We start from the raw sequence: 19522 nt of genomic DNA, 5'->3' as shown, positions 1-19522 counted from the left end.
CCACTACGTTTCTTGAAGTATACTTGACACTCTTCTCCAACACATTTACCCTCCATCTTGAAACAATAACGATTGGTTTATGAAGCGTCGATAAAGTAGCAAAATAGCAAGCCATCGATGATTGCTGTAAACAGCTAATACTTAGTAGTTTGGTACAATTATGCGAAAATATGTGATAAATAACGAACAACTAATTACACAAAATAACAAGACAATATAATAAATCACATTCAATACCTCCAAGAAGCGCAGAATTGATTGATTACTTAGAACAAAATAAAGTATTTCATATGGATAATCTATCTATTCGATGTGGCGTGGTCGGAAAGCACAAAGAAAGTGAGACAAGTCAGGGTCCCAACCCTGACAGAGCCACAACGCTTTGGAGATAGGACAATAAAACAAGGAAATTGAGACAAGAATAGCTAGCGTCGAGTGAATGATTTCGTAAACGTATAGACAAAGACAAGAAGATACAGATAAATGTACAAGGCCACACGATTTGAAAATTCAGAAGAGGACAGCTTGAGATAAAACAGTATTCATGTATCAGGGTGTCCTCAGTGTAAATCTTTATATCGATACTATTCATTTAGTCGTTACACATCATAAAACTGTCATGAAAATATCCGCTGTGATATTCAATATAAAAGTTTGTATATAATAAGCTATATAATAGGGTTTCAGACAAGGTTGTTACTCATTTCCCCTTTTCTTTCAATTTACAACCACATTCAGGCGGCGATATGAGAACGTTCCACCACATGGAATTAGCTGGTTTTTGGTACACATATGAAACAAGTAAAGCTCTATCCGATTTTCTGATGGAAATTTGCATCCAAAACGATATAACGGGAGAAAATTGCAAATTTATGGCATTTTTCTTCATAATTGTGTCGCTGCAAGTGCATTTTCATCCGAGAATACTTTTTTTTATGTTTTATGAATAAACACGATGTTTTGGAAATATTTATCAAAAGAAATTTATACTATGCTGCGAATTACAATTTCTAGATAACCTTCTTTTATTTACGAACTTGTGTTTTTGATGCTGAAATTGACAACTTTATAAAAATACATTTTCACTGAAATTATGAAATCTGGGTGTCGGAAAGGTGTAAAATGATTTTTCGGAAAAGAAAAAAACAGTAGTTGAGCTAGATAAGAAATTATACGGGGGCAGGCTCCTATGGAGAATTAACATCACATTAAAAAAATGCCCTTTACTGACATTTGTCTGAACGCGCCCATTGCCAAGCATAGTCCCCGTTTCCTTCTGTATCGCCCGTGGCTTTTCCAAATCCCCCGGAGGAGGAAAGAAAATCAGCTCGGTGGTAAGGGGCGGATGCCGAAGAAGGGGGATAACTAGACCCTCCTTGACCACTAACAAAGCCGAAACGTCCTCCGTAATCTCCTACCACTGGGGCCCTGCCAAACCAGCGAATTGTCTGCCCACCCGGAGCCTGAGCCTGTAGGAGAAGGACAAGTGCCCTGAACGAAAGGACCACCGCCCACCCGGCCAGGCCCTTGTTCTGTCGCAGCCAAGGAGGAGTCAACAACCCTTCTTCTTGCCCCAGGAGGTTTCTTAACCTTTTTACCCTTCCCCTTGTTGCCCGGCTGTGATTTGGGTTGCGCAGAAGACTTGCGCTGACCCCTGCAGGGCGCTGGCCTTCTCTGACTGAAACCTCTTCACCAAAAGTGCTGAGGCCTCCTCCATATTCTTCTAAACAGAAGGAAGTGCTCCCCCGAACAGGGTAGAGCCAGAGAAGGGTGCGGGAACGATAAGGTTCCTCGACTGGGCGATTCTGCAAACTGAAAATTGCCTAGTCAACACGACATTGGCGAGCGTGGAGATCTATTGGCCGCCGATGCCCTCAACGCTGCGTTCAGGGCAGCTTTGAGCGTATCCTGAATGTCGGCTTGCTCGGTCTCTGGTACCCGACCCTCAGGCAAGACCCTGTGTAGATTCAGGAAGTCTATATATGACAGAACTTGGAAGGAAAGACGCAACATCCTCTCCATCCTGTGGTGCTCTCTTGCATCAAGCACCACCTGGTCCACCGATTTGCTGGGCCAGGCAGCCAGCTCTCTCGACTCCAGCCAAAGACATTATAGTGCCTTCTGGCAGAGTCCGATCGGATCAAACGGAAGCCTGAGAAGCCACCTAAGAACCTAGAAGGGTGGTGGATTCAGGCACCGACGATGCAGAAGGCGGTTGGCATACCTCCACCCCGAAAGCACATGCTGAGCCTCGGCATCAGCGGTCTCGGGGAGACAGATGGATCACATGATCTTCCTCTGCCGAGCCAGTGCCCTCAACGTCCATCTCCTCCACAATAGCGACCAAAGTTGGCCTGGGAGGAACAGGGGCTGCCAGAGGAGCCATCTCTGGATAGGGGGACTCCTCTACACAGCGTTTAGACGCAGAACGTCTTAACAGCCGTAGCTGTAGGCTTGGGTCTGCGTGGGAGGCGGAAGTCCTGAAGGTCCAGTGAACCTTTTAAGGACCGGCCAATACAGCCCCTGAAGTAGCAGAACGTTGGGGGGATTCGGAACTGCTATATCGTCTCCTAGAGGGAGAGACCATACCCCAAGGGTACCATGGGGTTGAACCCAAAACGTAATCAAGGACACTTACAAACATTTCAAAGAGTATTCAAAATAAAGATACAAAAATATGTAATTATTTAGTTATTAATACCAAGCTACTTTGCATGATAGGAATATCAATATCACAAAATGTTTATTATGAGTATGACATAATTTGTTCGGTGATAGAATTACTACACAGTTTTACACATACTAGATCATTGCTTTTAACATTGCACCAACCTCTGTACATCGAATGTGTCATTGATGTCGCCACTGATGCCGTGTACCACTGTAACTACAAGAACCCCAATCACTTTATCCTCTAGTTCACTCCGTTCATTTCCGTCAATTGTTCCGCCACCTGTTTTAGCTTTCTCTTTTCAGTTTGGCCTCTTGACAACACCGGCCCAATTTTACCACTTCTTCCTGACATCTCCTACCGTTCTGAGACTGTTGCTTACTGCGTTGACTGCTTTAGTAATATTCACCCATTCTTGTTAGATACTGTGTCAGAAAATTTACCAAGTATAACCTCCCTGTTGTTCATCGCTCCTTCTACTAATGCTGTAAGTTCAGTCACAGAGAAATTGGGTTTTCGCGTTCGCTTATTGGAAGCCATGTTGTTGATGTATCTAGATAGAAATATAATCAGTTGAAAGCTTTGATAAATTCCCTACGTCCTAAAATGCACAAAAGATTCAGAGCTGGTAAAATTCCCTTATCGTTCTCGCAAAATCTTGTCTTAAGGGATTGTTACGAGATATAAAATTCTCCAAAGGGAAAGTTAGTGGCTCGTTAAGGGACTTTACATAACATCCCCTTAAATTGTTCCCTTACCCTTAGGGTTAGGTGGTTTTCTAGTTACAGGCCCCTGGCTGGCTTACTTCTCTTACCGGAAGATGAGGACGAATCCCTTTTCTGGCGAGAAGTTAACCAAATGGGCAGGGGGACCTTTACAGCGGACCCGGCATGCGAAAAAAGTTCTCATGGCGCAGTCTCGCTACAAGGACGACATAAGGAACAGGCATCACAAGTTATATGTCAAGTTGATATATGATGTCAAAACGATGGCAAGTAAATCCGTCTCTCAAAGACATTGTTATTTGACATTTTTTACAGGTGATAAAATAAATAATGTTCTTTGAATTACAGTTTTGTCCAATGTTATAAACATGTAATGTATTTGAACTTAGGAAAATGGTCGTTACATCGATGAAAGGGCATGTAGTGCACCTATTGCTCCACAAGGTTCAACATTGTTGCCCATTCTAGGGTTTAATTCTGCTAATGTTTCTGCTTTAATTTTGCGAAGGAGCCTATATGAATAATTGCGTTTTCTACGTGCTTTAAATAATGCGGTATTGAAATCAGACTTACATTCGTCTTTTTCCTTTTGGTTTGTTTAATGTTATTTCCTTTTGGATCGTAGTGTGTTTTACCGTTTGCAACTAATGACCTTTTATATGTTGACGGGTCATTAAGAATGTAATAATTGAAATTGAAAGGGTGACCTTTACGCATTGTTTGGTCGTACATTCGGTTAGTGTGTATGTGTGTAAATGTATATGTGTTGTGTATTTGAAATAGAAAGGGTGAAGTTTTAGGCATTGGTTGGTTTGATTCAGAAAATGTACAATTATTAGCATATACAGTAAAACTTTGATGTGTCGAAGTTCAAGGGACCGTCGAGAAAACTTCGACACATCGGGACTTCGACTCATGAATGGTGACCGTCCCACCACCAAAAATACACCTGATGTGTATTGTGTCCGTTTGTCTTATATGCAGAGCCCCTTATCAATCAATATCTTGTGTTGATCGCTCGCATAATCTATCAAACATCGGAGAAAGGAAAAGAATTCATATAAATTTTAACATGTTTATTATAAAGAAAAAAGACATCAAATAACAACGAATAACAATGCAACATACCACTTTCATAGAATCATTCATACACAGTGCAGCATGGTTGTATCGGAGATGAGAGTTCGGTTCACTTCCGGTATGTGTATCTTACTGATTTCGAAAAGGGCGGAACAACATACATACGTAACACACATGTAAGAATGCAAGCACAATATACATTACATATCTTAACACTACATCGCAATGCAATATTTTCTTTAAATCCAAATTAAACAAAGAATGAACAACAAATTATATCTTAAGCACTAATAATGTCTGGTAGTGAAATGAAACGATGTCCTGCAAAAAAAAATCACTAATCTCAATACAGGAATCAGTCATGTTGCTCCACTGCGAAAAAATCCTCCATTGTCATTTGTTTCATGTCTAATCCACGGAGATAATGTCTATAGATCAAAACACTAATGTCACTGACTTTCGCACTGGCTCGCTCGGTATCCCCCCCAAGACCCTGTTGGTACAAAAAATCCCTCACAGTATCAAGTCCATTCAAGGCATCATTAATTGTCATACGGGGCCTTGCTGATTGAGTATCGTCGTCGTCATCATCATCATGCAGCTCTGTTGCTGACTGTCGTTGAGCAAGAATGTTGTCCACTATCTCATTGTCCGTAACCTCGGCACACACTGGCACATTCTCATCAACAGTCGTATAGTCGGCAAAGGAAACTGTCGATTTCAGTTATCTCAGCACTGATAATGGGATGTCATCCTCTGAGTCCTCGGATTCAGTTGCAATGCATTCAGCAGACTTGAGTTCAAAACCAGCATGTCTGAAGCAGTTCTTGATGGTTGACGGTGTAACTAGACGCCAGGCATTCTTCATCATATGTAGGGCATCCAAGACGTTGATGTGGGGCACAGTGGATGTTTCTGTGGCTCGAAGTTGTCGCTGTATGACGAGTTTCTGATCATGTGCTTTCAAATTCTGGATGACACCTTGGTCCATTGGTTGTGTGTGGGAAGTCGTGTTCGGTGGCAGGAACGCTAGTTTGATTGACTTCAGTCCAGTTATCTGAGGGTGGGCCGGGCAGTTGTCGACGATGCTACCTTATGGACTTAGTGAGGAAAACGGCAACTACATGTAAATGGAGTTGGAGGTAAATGATTCGTTCATAATACGCGTTGTTTGATCGTACCCGAGATTTTTGTGTATGTGTGTAAATGTATATGTGTATTAAGATGATAATATTTGTATTTGAAATTGAAATGGCGAAGTTTGAGGCGTTGGTTGGTGTGCTTAAGAATATGGCAATGGTATTGCGTGTGGGAATAGTATAGTGAAAGTTTGGGTAAAGGTTATGATTACTTGTATTTGATTGTTTGGTGGAATGAAATGAAAGAATAAACTCCGTTAGATGTGTAGGGCGTTCGCAAGACGGTAACATGGTGAGTTGTTATACTAATTTTTGATTTGATTTTTTTCTCCTCCAATGGGAGGAGTGGGCCGTTCCCGGATGTACTGCAATACCAGGCCAACCCGTGGTAAGAGCGGAGCAAGCCCCTAACATCTCACCTGTGTCCAAAAATCAGTTTAATATCGAAGTACCCCGGTGGGGCACGTATCAGATATTAAGCTGATAAGAACAGATACTACACTTTGATCTTAGCCAAAAGGCCGAGAAGCGATACTGTATCGTGCTCCGATACTTCATTATATGGAAAACGTATTGTACTTTGTCACGGTGTTCAGAATATGTACAACCTTACTACTAGCTTGTTAACATAGAAAATAATTTCTGTACGATGTTTGTGGAGATGTGTTTTTGTTAATTGATAAATAGGATATATGTTTGGAGGCCGATTGCATGCAGGTTAGTGCAGCTGCACGAGCAAAACGTATCGTAGAACTGTCGATAAAGATTAGGCGACGTCGTGAAAACGTTGGACTACGTTTCATGATACCGTGGAAGGGAAGCAACTCGAATGAAAAGTTTTCATAGTAATGTGTCCTATGTAACGAGTAATATAAAATAGCAATAACATAATAATAATAATAAACGAACATGATTATTTAAACACGTCACCGGTACCGGATTAAATAATAATAAAAAAATAGAAAAAATGTAGTATTGCGACATTTGAAGAACTGTCGGATAATCAAGCAAAACAAGTTATGGTAGCAGAACACAGTTTCTCGGTGTGGCCATGGGTGATTGTTTTTGCTCATAACATTACCCCATTATAAAGGTTTTAATTAAAAATGAAAAAAAAAGATCCTTGCTAAAATTGGTCCTGTCATGTTTAAGTGGACAATGTGGGGTTTCATTTTTTTCAGGATAATATTTTAGCTTTGTGTTGGAGATTACTATTTGGGCAGTCTGGAAAAACTAGCTTTACAGGAAGTGAAATTTTCATAGTGTTTAAATGTGGTCATGTTATGAAGAATTTCCGAGTTGGAATTTGCTGAAATATAAGTACTTTGTTACCATGACAGTGTTGTTGATTGTAAGATAGGTGTTAAGAATTAAATTTCTTCTGGAAAGTTGTAGTGTTAGGTTGGAATTAGCAGTATTTTTGCATTTTTAGTATTTTTTCAGTAGGTAACCATGACAATCAAATGTCAGAAATCAGAGGAATCTTTTTTTGTTACACAAATTTCATCTCTCTACTGTTAATGTAATTGTTATGTAGTTTATAAATATATATCTATACATGTAATGATGTATTTTTCATAACCAATCTGCTATACCTGAATATCTCAAACTTGACAAATAATTTCAGGAAAAATGCAAATTAACTGTTTACTGCTACCTTATGGACTTAGTGAGGAAAACGGCAACTACATGTAAATGGAGTTGGAGGTAAATGATTCGTTCATAATACGCGTTGTTTGATCGTACCCGAGATTTTTGTGTATGTGTGTAAATGTATATGTGTATTAAGATGATAATATTTGTATTTGAAATTGAAATGGCGAAGTTTGAGGCGTTGGTTGGTGTGCTTAAGAATATGGCAATGGTATTGCGTGTGGGAATAGTATAGTGAAAGTTTGGGTAAAGGTTATGATTACTTGTATTTGATTGTTTGGTGGAATGAAATGAAAGAATAAACTCCGTTAGATGCGTACGGCGTTCGCAAGACGGTAACATGGTGAGTTGTTATACTAATTTTTGATTTGATTTTTTTCTCCTCCAATGGGAGGAGTGGGCCGTTCCCGGATGTACTGCAATACCAGGCCAACCCGTGGTAAGAGCGGAGCAAGCCCCTAACATCTCACCTGTGTCCAAAAATCAGTTTAATATCGAAGTACCCCGGTGGGGCACGTATCAGATATTAAGCTGATAAGAACAGATACTACACTTTGATCTTAGCCAAAAGGCCGAGAAGCGATACTGTATCGTGCTCCGATACTTCATTATATGGAAAACGTATTGTACTTTGTCACGGTGTTCAGAATATGTACAACCTTACTACTAGCTTGTTAACATAGAAAATAATTTCTGTACGATGTTTGTGGAGATGTGTTTTTGTTAATTGATAAATAGGATATATGTTTGGAGGCCGATTGCATGCAGGTTAGTGCAGCTGCACGAGCAAAACGTATCGTAGAACTGTCGATAAAGATTAGGCGACGTCGTGAAAACGTTGGACTACGTTTCATGATACCGTGGAAGGGAAGCAACTCGAATGAAAAGTTTTCATAGTAATGTGTCCTATGTAACGAGTAATATAAAATAGCAATAACATAATAATAATAATAAACGAACATGATTATTTAAACACGTCACCGGTACCGGATTAAATAATAATAAAAAAATAGAAAAAATGTAGTATTGCGACATTTGAAGAACTGTCGGATAATCAAGCAAAACAAGTTATGGTAGCAGAACACAGTTTCTCGGTGTGGCCATGGGTGATTGTTTTTGCTCATAACATTACCCCATTATAAAGGTTTTAATTAAAAATGAAAAAAAAAGATCCTTGCTAAAATTGGTCCTGTCATGTTTAAGTGGACAATGTGGGGTTTCATTTTTTTCAGGATAATATTTTAGCTTTGTGTTGGAGATTACTATTTGGGCAGTCTGGAAAAACTAGCTTTACAGGAAGTGAAATTTTCATAGTGTTTAAATGTGGTCATGTTATGAAGAATTTCCGAGTTGGAATTTGCTGAAATATAAGTACTTTGTTACCATGACAGTGTTGTTGATTGTAAGATAGGTGTTAAGAATTAAATTTCTTCTGGAAAGTTGTAGTGTTAGGTTGGAATTAGCAGTATTTTTGCATTTTTAGCATTTTTTCAGTAGGTAACCATGACAATCAAATGTCAGAAATCAGAGGAATCTTTTTTTTTTTTTTACACAAATTTCATCTCTCTACTGTTAATGTAATTGTTATGTAGTTTATAAATATATATATATACATGTAATGATGTATTTTTCATAACCAATCTGCTATACCTGAATATCTCAAACTTGACAAATAATTTCAGGAAAAATGCAAATTAACTGTTTACTGCTACCTTATGGACTTAGTGAGGAAAACGGCAACTACATGTAAATGGAGTTGGAGGTAAATGATTCGTTCATAATACGCGTTGTTTGATCGTACCCGAGATTTTTGTGTATGTGTGTAAATGTATATGTGTATTAAGATGATAATATTTGTATTTGAAATTGAAATGGCGAAGTTTGAGGCGTTGGTTGGTGTGCTTAAGAATATGGCAATGGTATTGCGTGTGGGAATAGTATAGTGAAAGTTTGGGTAAAGGTTATGATTACTTGTATTTGATTGTTTGGTGGAATGAAATGAAAGAATAAACTCCGTTAGATGCGTACGGCGTTCGCAAGACGGTAACATGGTGAGTTGTTATACTAATTTTTGATTTGATTTTTTTCTCCTCCAATGGGAGGAGTGGGCCGTTCCCGGATGTACTGCAATACCAGGCCAACCCGTGGTAAGAGCGGAGCAAGCCCCTAACATCTCACCTGTGTCCAAAAATCAGTTTAATATCGAAGTACCCCGGTGGGGCACGTATCAGATATTAAGCTGATAAGAACAGATACTACACTTTGATCTTAGCCAAAAGGCCGAGAAGCGATACTGTATCGTGCTCCGATACTTCATTATATGGAAAACGTATTGTACTTTGTCACGGTGTTCAGAATATGTACAACCTTACTACTAGCTTGTTAACATAGAAAATAATTTCTGTACGATGTTTGTGGAGATGTGTTTTTGTTAATTGATAAATAGGATATATGTTTGGAGGCCGATTGCATGCAGGTTAGTGCAGCTGCACGAGCAAAACGTATCGTAGAACTGTCGATAAAGATTAGGCGACGTCGTGAAAACGTTGGACTACGTTTCATGATACCGTGGAAGGGAAGCAACTCGAATGAAAAGTTTTCATAGTAATGTGTCCTATGTAACGAGTAATATAAAATAGCAATAACATAATAATAATAATAAACGAACATGATTATTTAAACACGTCACCGGTACCGGATTAAATAATAATAAAAAAATAGAAAAAATGTAGTATTGCGACATTTGAAGAACTGTCGGATAATCAAGCAAAACAAGTTATGGTAGCAGAACACAGTTTCTCGGTGTGGCCATGGGTGATTGTTTTTGCTCATAACATTACCCCATTATAAAGGTTTTAATTAAAAATGAAAAAAAAAGATCCTTGCTAAAATTGGTCCTGTCATGTTTAAGTGGACAATGTGGGGTTTCATTTTTTTCAGGATAATATTTTAGCTTTGTGTTGGAGATTACTATTTGGGCAGTCTGGAAAAAAACTAGCTTTACAGGAAGTGAAATTTTCATAGTGTTTAAATGTGGTCATGTTATGAAGAATTTCCGAGTTGGAATTTGCTGAAATATAAGTACTTTGTTACCATGACAGTGTTGTTGATTGTAAGATAGGTGTTAAGAATTAAATTTCTTCTGGAAAGTTGTAGTGTTAGGTTGGAATTAGCAGTATTTTTGCATTTTTAGTATTTTTTCAGTAGGTAACCATGACAATCAAATGTCAGAAATCAGAGGAATCTTTTTTTTTTACACAAATTTCATCTCTCTACTGTTAATGTAATTGTTATGTAGTTTATAAATATATATATATACATGTAATGATGTATTTTTCATAACCAATCTGCTATACCTGAATATCTCAAACTTGACAAATAATTTCAGGAAAAATGCAAATTAACTGTTTACTGCTACCTTATGGACTTAGTGAGGAAAACGGCAACTACATGTAAATGGAGTTGGAGGTAAATGATTCGTTCATAATACGCGTTGTTTGATCGTACCCGAGATTTTTGTGTATGTGTGTAAATGTATATGTGTATTAAGATGATAATATTTGTATTTGAAATTGAAATGGCGAAGTTTGAGGCGTTGGTTGGTGTGCTTAAGAATATGGCAATGGTATTGCGTGTGGGAATAGTATAGTGAAAGTTTGGGTAAAGGTTATGATTACTTGTATTTGATTGTTTGGTGGAATGAAATGAAAGAATAAACTCCGTTAGATGCGTACGGCGTTCGCAAGAAGGTAACATGGTGAGTTGTTATACTAATTTTTGATTTGATTTTTTTCTCCTCCAATGGGAGGAGTGGGCCGTTCCCGGATGTACTGCAATACCAGGCCAACCCGTGGTAAGAGCGGAGCAAGCCCCTAACATCTCACCTGTGTCCAAAAATCAGTTTAATATCGAAGTACCCCGGTGGGGCACGTATCAGATATTAAGCTGATAAGAAGTTAACAGGTAAAATTTCATGGACAATCTTAAAAATAACATCCCGGGATCGGGTATCCAAAAATTTGTTGGAAACATTGAGGAAGACTTGGCGGAAATCTGTAGTGGGATAGACCCTTACAATACGTGGTGTCTTAATGACACTAGAAAACAATGTAACATAAAACTCTTTGGTTGTAGATAACCCAAAATTCGGAAAGTCCTTCCTGTACGTCTGAAACACCTTACGAATTTTCGAATAAAAAACTGGGCACAAATCACTGTGAGGAGAGTTATTATCAAACCGTGTAAAATATTCACGAAATTCTAGAGAGGGCCAGTACGAAGTAAAAAACCGCCACTTGCCACCTGTATCTTTGAAAACAAAATTCTGACAATGCTTCAAGTAAAAGGCTTGAAGTTTAGTTTTAATATCAACAATACCAAGTCCTCCACTAGTGGGAGGCCCATAAGCTGCGGTGCGCACAAGTGGCTCCGATTTTGAGTTCCATAAAAACCTGAACAATGTTCTCAGTATAAGGTCCAAATAATGCCGTGACATTAAGAGGATAGTACCAACATAATATATTTTGCTACAGGCAAGGACATTTATGATAATAATTTTTTGAGTTAGAGATAAATCTCGCATTTTCCACTTATCTAAGGTCCTTGAAAATTTCCGAAAGACCGGCTGCCAATTATCGTCAGGGGAAATCCAAAAACCAAAATCCCACAAATCTTATGTTTTTCAACCCAACTAATGCCAAAAGGATGATCAGTACGATATTTCCATTTACCAAGCCAAATACCCCTAGTTTTCTGCCTATTAAATTTAGCCCCTGACGCTTTGCCGTATAAATCACACCAGTCAAACAGTTTTTGAATGGACAGATCTGTGCAGCAAATGCCAGTACTATCATCAGCATAGAGGGAAATTTTTGCTGACTGAGGAAGTTTGACACCATTTATTTAGGGATCATCACGGACTTTTTTAGCAAAGGGTTCTAAAACCTAAACATATAGAAGGGGAGATAAACTACAGCCTTGCCTTACACCACGAGTGATGGGGAAAGGGTCAGATATAAACCCATTAACAATAACAGAAGACATGACATCATTATATAAAATACTGACCCACTTAATAAATTCAGGGCCAAAGTTATAAGCTTTGAGCACTATAAATAAAAAATTATTTACTCTGTCAAAAGCTTTTTTCTTGATCAAGCAATACAAAGGCACATTTCAAGTTTTTCTGATCAACATAATCAACAACATTACGCAATAAGTGACAATTTTCAAATATAGATGGCTCCTTAATAGCACACGTTTGATCAGTATGGACAATATTACCAATTTCCTTACTTAACCTATTAGTAATAACTTTAGACAGAATCTTGTAATCGATATTCAAAAGTGATATCGGCCGCCAGTTCTTCATATTAGTTGAATTACTGGGGTCCTTAGAGAGTAAAGAAATGTATGACATTTTCTGAGTATAACACAATTCACCTCTTCCAAATATTGCATTATATAACGAGACCAATTGATCTCCTAAAAAAATGTAAAATAGAACTCTCTCGTAAGACCGTCACTACCAGGAGCTTTATTATTTTTCATATGTTTTATAGCAAACAATACTTCCTCTTTTCTAACTGATCCTTCACAAAATACTGTCAAATTCACTCAATTTTGGAAGATCTTCACAAAAAGAGTTAGCTAAATCAGAATCAGTATCCTCCTTAGAAAAAAGTTTAGAACAAAAATCCCTAAAGGCAGCTAAAATACTACGGTTATCCGAAATTGAAGAAGATTCTATAAATCTTTTCTTACTTCTATCATTCTCCATTTTTGAAAAATATCTGGAAGTTTTTTCTGAAAAATCTGAAAACATGGCTCTTGATCTTATCATAGATCCTCGATAACTATCAAGATGAAAGTGATTTATTTGATTTTTAACAGAGTTTATCTGGTCCATAAAATCACCCGGTGATTGTTTCTCCAAGACATGTAATTCATTACACCTGTATTGTAAGGATTTTAACACACTGCGCCTGACCTTGGCCTTCTTTTTACAATATTCAATAATGAAAACTTTAACAACAGATTTGAAGTCATCCCAATTATCTAATAATGCAGGAGTATCTTTAACTAAATCAAGCCAAAAATCCTTAAAAGATATTTGATAGGTTAGAAAATCAATGTCCATTGACGAAATAGGGTTAAAAAGGAATCGCTGTACCGCCGCCATGATCAATTAGATTAAGAAATGTTCAGTTATCGAGAAGACAAAAACTTACAGGGGTGAGCGCTCCTCGTCGATGATGAGCTGGCCATCAGACACCTCCGACATGATGTCGTCCTCCTGGGCGTACCCGGGGGTCTTCTGTCCAGGGGGCAAAAGGACAATAGGGGGACACCGGAATGTCTGCCCTTCTTGGCCACCTGGAACCCCTCACCGTCAACCACAGGGCCAGGGCGCTTCGCAGGGTGGGGAGAATCCTCACTGCCGCTTACTCCGGGTGAGGGGCTCACGGTTTCTTTTGGAGCCACCATCGGGGTCACCTTCGCTGCATACGATGGTTTCGTTGTCTCTACTGGCCTTCCAGGACACTGAGCCCTTACATACCCTACCTGCTGGCAATGCAGGCAAATCGGCGGCCTCTCAGGAACAACTATCAAGGCTGTCTTGCCAAAAATCCTGTCCCTGTAGGGAATGGCATCATGGTTACCCTCATGAATGACCATTGATATGATCCTCGTGCCAGTCTCCAACATCACCCCACTAAAACCAGCCTTCTCTCTCTCTATAGCCACTACCTTGCCGTAAATGCCATCGAAATGACTGGTGATAACCTCATCAGATATCCAAGATGGCAGCCACTGGACACGGATCGTTAGCAGTCTATGGTCGCAAAGCTCCGGTCGTAAAAAACTGTCCCCTATCCAGGTTTCCATTGTCCACAATAACGTCCACCTGTTCAATTGACGACACCGTGGCGAACTAAGCATTCTGCGCCTCACACCAGAAAACGGACTGGATATCACTCCTGGGAACGTCGCTGTCCAGTAACGAACGGACAATCTCAAATCTGGTGACACTGTTTCTTCTAGGACCGGAAACATGGAGACGTACAGTATTCCTGAGTACATCAATGTCGAGGTGACGATCACTCATGCTTGCAAAAGCAAGAGAAAGCAGCAAAGTGGCAAAGTATTAAGAAAACCAACCAAAAATAATCACAGTTGGCTTCTTCTTGAAGACGTGTTTAACACGCTCTTTTATTCTGTATATATACAACAGGACAAATCTTAATCGCGGTGTTTCAAATCTATTCATTTCAAATTCACTAATTTCGGATTACCAATGAAATCAGACTAGTGTCGGGCATTGCATTTTGTAAATTGTGGTAATGAATTTCCATCTTCTCCTCCGTTTAACTGATTTTATGTCATTGTTTTTACATTCTATCATTATGTAACGTATATAGAAAGTATGTGAAAGAGATCCGCAACACCAGAGAATAATAGCTTCAAAATCTCACCATTTTTATTTTTTTCGCAAAAATATTGCTACGTAGATCGTTATTTAAAACATGAACACATCCAACAGTTTTGATTTTATTCGTTGCATTAAATATAAAGTGAAACAGCACCATGTATGCAAATGACTCTAAAACCATATAACCGACGTCATGACACAAATATAAGAAACGTACCAAAGAGAGGATGGTGGGCGTGTCTTTGCTTTTAAAAAGGGGTACTTTTAAACGTCACTATGTCCAAATTTGACAACATATTTAAATGAGTTAATTAAATATGCAAATTGAATTTTCCTGATATTTTCGATTTACGCTTGATCAGGATATACTTATTATGTAAGTAATCAACACGGACTAGATGTATTCGATTTTAATTTGCTGGTGATTGGAACATCGAGAAAAGCGGACTTACCTATTACCTTTTCACTTGTTTTCAAGGTTTTATCATCGCAACATAGTAAAATGTTACAATACTTGTTTTCTTTTCATTGAATAATATATGACTAACCAGTAATTATTGTTTGATTCCAAGATGAATTTTTGTTTTACACATTACTCATAGAATTTTTTTTTTTTTTGTAATTTTCTTTTTTTGATTCAGGATTTTCAGCAAGATATGTTGTTGATTACATTCATAACATATCATATTCACTCAAACATCTTTCATCTGGAATTGTCCAGGGTTTATAATAGTAGAATGTGAAGTTCTGTAAAATACAATGGAGAGAGCTGTTCTAGTTGATGTTGCTTCTTTATTCGTCCAAGTCGAAGTGACCTGGACAATGTTAAGAAACAGCGTCTCTGGACAGGTGAGCATGCGCAGTCGCACAGGATAATAAAAATGACAAACAAACACGCTTGGACCAAGGTGGACAGGCCTGGTATATTGTGTAATTCACTTAACGTTAATAGCATTTAGTCACCTTGAAATAATAATGACAAAAAGGCCGCTGCCAGTGCAGGCCGTGGACAAAGGTTCAGTTCCGATCACAAACCTGACACTGTCCACTCAACAGATTATTTGATTAGCAGCTTGGGCAATTTAGCTTCTTGGGCAATTTAGCTTACATTGCGTACCCATGTTCTTTGTTCATTTTTCCACGACACTAATCAAACTCTAATAAATCCTTTCCTGATACAGGATTTACTACCTGGGTTGTTTTTGTCACCTAAGCATGTAAGTTCTTAGTTAAATAGAAACATTACCAAATAAATTCCATCACCAACACCAAATAATTATTTACAATGCCCGAAACATAGAATATCAAAAAGAAAATAAAACAATTTTTCTCTACGTAATATCCATCCAGCTTAGAAAATTTTCGTCCCGAAAATAACAAGCTAGTATTGGTAAATGCTTGAATAATTGTATACATATACATAAAATACAGAATAACCATAAAACTACATTACGATATTGTTATAAGATGAAGGATACACATGAAAAGGCATGAAATATGTTATGAAATATAGTCAAGGACGGCCCAAGCAATCCAAGGACAATATTTCTGATTCATAATTGAAAAATAACACATCAGGTTTTGTAAACACATGTCTTCAAAAACAGACAAACATAGGAAAATGGGATGTACACTATTTACAATGAGCTCATTAAAAAAAACCTTTCACTTGATTCAGTTCATACATGAATGTGTTGCAACTTTGGCAAATGCAATTGGTAGTTCTGTTCAGTCAGAAAAATTGTCCCAGTGAAGTTTGTTTTAAAAGACTGAAATAAACATGATGAGCAATCAATCTGTATGCTGTATAAGGTTGTTTTAGGATTCTTTTGATTTTTCTTGCTTCAAAAGGCGATATGCGCATGGCTTTAGAAGAGTAAATGTTATGTTTGGTGTGGTTGTTGATGAGGTAAAAGTCTGACCAATCAAAGTGTATCATTGGAATGCATGTACCTTGTACAGAGATGTTACTGATGTCTATTGGAGGGTAGATAGTCCAGTTATCTGGGCATAACGGGAGGGAAGCTATGGTAACAAATTCACATTCATGTCCATTTGTCAGTTCTACAAGAAGAGAAGTTTTGTTCGCATGTATCAGTTTCTTCCAAATTATATAAACAGCTGAGACAAGGAAGATTGTTGTTATAAGAGAAAGGGTGACATAAGGCCATAGCGTCAGAAGAGAGTTATACACATGCTCTGTTATATGAGTAGGAGTAGTTGTGTCAGGTAAGCCTCTGTAGTGAAAAGAGGGTATGTTAGGTGAGATGGTGAATGCTGAAGACTTCTGAGCAAGTAACACTATGGCTGACAGTTTCCTAAATCTGACAAATAAACAGAAAACCATAACAAGTGCTATAATAGCAATGGCTGTTCCAACTAATGCCATGACACCACTAGTGTCAGGCCATGTAACTGTACTAAATGATATCTGTCCATCTATCATTGATTCAGCCAACGAAGTAAAGACGGTTTCACCTTTTTTGGCAGTTTTTGAAATTTTCTTAAGGCTTAGGTGATATTTGTTATCACTTGCTAACAGATGAGAAAAGGAATGATTGTAAATTTTAAATGTTGGCAACCCAATATTGACAAAATCTGAATATGAGGTATCTCCAAATATTGAGGAATGTTTGGGTGATGGGTAGAATACTTGTAATAAAGCCAGGTTAACTGGATGTATGACAGAAATATAATTTGTAACATTTTTGCATGACCCTAAGCGGGGTGGCATGAACAAATTGTCTGAAGTAATGGAACATCTGCATGGTATGTGAATAACACAGAATGTACATCCTTTAATGATTTTCTGACCTGAAGGACAATCTAAAGCCAACATTGAGATATGATACATCAGTATGTTAGAAGGGGCTAACTCTTTTATGCTAGGTGAAAGGGCATTAGGTATAAATCGAAAATCACGCATCTGTTTCACAGAATCCTTTTGATTGTAAAACAAAGCCAATAAGCATGATGGTCTAGCCACTGAGGACAGAGCAATGTGGAAGGGACAATACAAGGTGTTGGTACCGGTGCATGCCTTAAGCTGGTCATGAGACAACACAGAAAAATGTTGATTATCATGTGTATGAAAGAAATAGTCTGGAGTACAAAGTAATTGAGTAGCATGAGTAGAGTTTAATGGAACAGGGACAGAGTACACTTTGTACATTGATAATGGTTTAACAAAAGTTGATATTGGTATCTGCAAAAGAATGTACAGATTGCCATGGTGCCTAGCAGACAGGAAGCGTGCAAATGAGTAGTAATAGAGTGGATTCCTATGTATGATGTTGAAGCCAGGGAACTTTCTTACCATTATACTTTGCACTTGTTTTAAAGAATCTCTGATGACATGTGGTGAAAGGGAGATAGTTTACCCTTGACCATGTCGTGAAGAGCTAGCTTAATGTGTTCTAGGTGTTTGTTTAGATCTGTTGAAGCATTAATTTGAATTAACATCATATTTTCTAAAAGTACAAACTCGTGTTCCATAGCATCTAAAGAGGCAGCAAACTGATTTGATAAAGATATGGTCTGATCATGATTAGTTTTCACTGCTTCTACAATATTGTCAAAGCGGTCATTTACAGTCGATATGAATGAAGTAAGTTGGTGTGCTTCTTTTGCCATAGCTTTTGCTAACTTGACATTGTTTTTATTTAGTGTTTGCATATGTTGTTTAAAATTGTCTATATCGACAGATGTTGCAGTACCAAAAAGAGATTTAGAAATATCACCAATAAAATCAAATAATCCGCGTTTATTGCGGCGTACACTAGATGGGGATTTTAGATAAAGGTACGAGTGTGGAACTAATCTATGCATTTCCTAAACAGTTTCATTAACATTTGCCATGCATTGCGTTCGTAGGTTGTTTAATGTTCGAACTACAGAATTGGCGGTCTCACAGGTTCTTCTTTTGCATGTGGGAATCTCTGGTAGATACATAGTGGTTGGAAGTGGTATCTGGAAGGTATCGGACCAGTATTCTTGGCCAAGATGTAACTTCTGAGTTGGTTCAAATAGAATCCCATAGTTCAATCGTTGAACCATCGATGGTTTACCAAATACAACGGGCAAGTAGAGAAGGGCCATCACAATCATACTCCATATTCGAGGAAGACCATAGACACCTACAGAAGACAGAGAGGAAAGTAAGGTTTAATCAAATAATATGTCGGTAAAGGTCGTCGACTACCTTTAAGCACTAAGCTGACAGAGATTTGCCAAAATCATAACAAATTAAATGATAGAGAGCAGGGAGAAAGGAAACTAAGAAGCGGTACCGCTATAGTTGTCTATGAAAGTTAATCCTCTTTTATTAAAGTTTACTGTGAAAAACAAGTCAATTTTGACTGTTTGCTTCGTTTTCTCGCTTTCCCTGATTGTGTTCTTTTGATATGAAACATTCTTATAATCTCCGAAGGTATATGTTCAGCTGGCTCCCATGTTCTCTCTCTGTAACCGAGCCATTTTACTTTATATTCTTACCATTTCGTGTTCGACAACGAAGTAATTTATCAACTTGATAGGTAGTCTTTTTCTGAGACTGATTATCATCATTGTCTTGCTGACCTGTTTTATCGGCATCATCTTGTGTACTACCTGTCTCAGGTGTCAGGGATATGCTCTTGTGTAGGTGGTGTTACTGGTACGTTCGCACTGGGTGCAAATGGATCTACTGGTGGATCTATCGGTGGCACCGCAGGTGGTGCTACAAGTGGTTGAAAGTTTGGCTCGAGATTCGGACTAGTGTATGGTCTTAGCCTATTGGCATTTATCAAAGATTTTAACTCCTTGCGAGTATCACATCTACGTA

The 19522-nt window shown here is 38.2% G+C and overlaps 3 non-coding genes and 1 pseudogene across 3 annotated transcripts; all 4 read right to left on the bottom strand.

Annotated features, from left to right (window-relative positions):
• Nucleotides 1-5955: 5955 nt before the first annotated feature.
• Nucleotides 5956-6148, bottom strand: LOC132559347 (U2 spliceosomal RNA). The gene has a single exon (XR_009554622.1). It is a non-coding gene; the product is annotated as a U2 spliceosomal RNA (small nuclear RNA).
• Nucleotides 6149-7659: 1511 nt separating this feature from the next.
• Nucleotides 7660-7852, bottom strand: LOC132559346 (U2 spliceosomal RNA). Its single transcript, XR_009554621.1, has one exon. It is a non-coding gene; the product is annotated as a U2 spliceosomal RNA (small nuclear RNA).
• A 1515-nt stretch (nt 7853-9367) lies between these two features.
• LOC132559345 (U2 spliceosomal RNA) lies at nt 9368-9560 on the bottom strand. Its single transcript, XR_009554620.1, has one exon. It is a non-coding gene; the product is annotated as a U2 spliceosomal RNA (small nuclear RNA).
• Nucleotides 9561-11073: 1513 nt separating this feature from the next.
• Nucleotides 11074-11235, bottom strand: LOC132559344 (U2 spliceosomal RNA; annotated as a pseudogene).
• Between the last annotated feature and the right edge of the window lie 8287 nt (nt 11236-19522).

The sequence above is a fragment of the Ylistrum balloti genome, unplaced genomic scaffold (genome assembly GCF_031769215.1).
Source record: "Ylistrum balloti isolate Yb309-2 unplaced genomic scaffold, AGI_CSIRO_Ybal_v1 Utg370892, whole genome shotgun sequence".
Lineage (NCBI taxonomy): Eukaryota > Metazoa > Mollusca > Bivalvia > Pectinida > Pectinidae > Ylistrum > Ylistrum balloti.
The sequence above is the reverse complement of the archived record's forward strand: the minus strand, read 5'-3'. Positions and strand labels throughout refer to the sequence as shown.